This window comes from Palaemon carinicauda, chromosome 15 (assembly GCF_036898095.1).
Source record: "Palaemon carinicauda isolate YSFRI2023 chromosome 15, ASM3689809v2, whole genome shotgun sequence".
NCBI lineage: Eukaryota > Metazoa > Arthropoda > Malacostraca > Decapoda > Palaemonidae > Palaemon > Palaemon carinicauda.
In genome coordinates, this window is record NC_090739.1 from 8,815,289 (window position 1) to 8,817,239 (window position 1,951).

Sequence of the window (1,951 nt, forward strand, 5' to 3'; positions counted from 1 at the left end):
TGCTTTAATTTGATACAGGCTCTCTCTTCCTCATCAAATCTTTGGGGATGAGGCTGTTGTTCGAACGCTCTGGTTTTCAGCCCAGCAGGAGTCGTTACATGCTTGCAATTAATCTAATTAACGAGCGGTAAGCCTGGCACGAACCATGACCTGGAAATCATAATTTGAGTGCAGTATATATATATATATATATATATATATATATATATATATATATATATATATATATGTATATATATATATATATATACATATATATACATATATACATATATATACATATATATATATATATACATATATATGGTTATATATATTTATATGTGTGTGTGTGTGGTACACAAGTACCCTGTGTATATATAATATTATATATACATATATATATATATGTATATATATATATATATATATATATTTATATATATATATATTTATATATATGTATATTTCTAAATTTATGTAATATATATATATATATATATACACACACATATATATATATATATATATATATATATATATATATATATATATATATATATATATATATATATATATGGGTGTCTGTACATCTTAGAAGCCTTTGTTTCAGAGATAGTTAGTACCATTTAAAGTTTAGATGTTCTAATTTCAAATTACGTTAAGCAAAAAAACTAAATTCCCCTAGAAAATTCTTTTCCTTCCACGTTAAATCACCTTTAAATCTTTATCATGAAATGATCACATTCCATCTTAACCTACACTTGAATGACCTACCTAAACACCGTATTACCTATCAACGGTCATCAGGCATTTCCTGGATCAGTTACTTCCAGCGCAACTCGGAAATGACGCAATCGTTAAAAAAAGTGGTTCTAGTGTGGGGAATCTGGAAGGGGAAGGGAGGTCCATATGCGTGGCCATTCACTTGCTCTAAATCAAATATAGAACCAGTGGCCTCTTCGGGGAACTAGTTCTCTCTTCTCCGTTCTCCTGAAGGTCCCTCTTGGTTACGACACTGTTTTTCTCGTAAATGTCAAATGGTGGTTTAAAGGTTTAAAAGTTTAAAGACTGCTCATGAATGGCAGAGGCAAGGGACAGTGACATAGCCCTAGCAAAGGTGTAAAGATTGCTCATGAATGGCAGAGGCGAGGGACAGTTACATTGCCCTATCAAACAGGATAATGCCCTAGAGGCTGACCATAAATATATATATATATATATATATATATATATATATATATATATATATATATATATATATATATATATATGTAAATGTGATCAGCGCCCAAGCCCCCTTTCCACCCAAGCTAGGATCAGGAGGGGCAGGCAATGGCTGCTGGTGACTCTGCTGATAGGTTTATATGCTCCTTCCCAAATCCCCCATCCTTAGCTCATAAGGATGGTGAGGTTACAGCGACCAAAGAAACTTACGAGTTTGGGCGGGACTCGAACCCTTGTCTGGCGTTTACCAGTTAAGGACGTTACCATATCGGCCACCAAAGGCCAAGGGTGGGGGATGTTTTTATGTCCCAAATTTTATTTTTTGTTTGACGTCATTTTCTTTAAAAAGTAACTAGTGTACGTGACCCGGCATTAATGATGGTTAAATATTTAGATAGATATGCACACACAGGCACACGCACCCACTCTCACTAGGGTTTGACTACTCCCTCTTCACCCTAGCCGAGGGATGGGTAATATAAATATATAAATATCTATATTTATAAATTTATATATATATATATGTATATATATATGCGTGTGGGTATATGTATATATATATATATATATATATATATATATATATATATATATATATATATATATATATATATATATATGTATATGTATATATATGCAAATATATATCTATCTATCTATCTATCTATATATGGGTATATATATATATATATATATATATATATATATATATATATATATATATATATATATATCCAGAGACTTG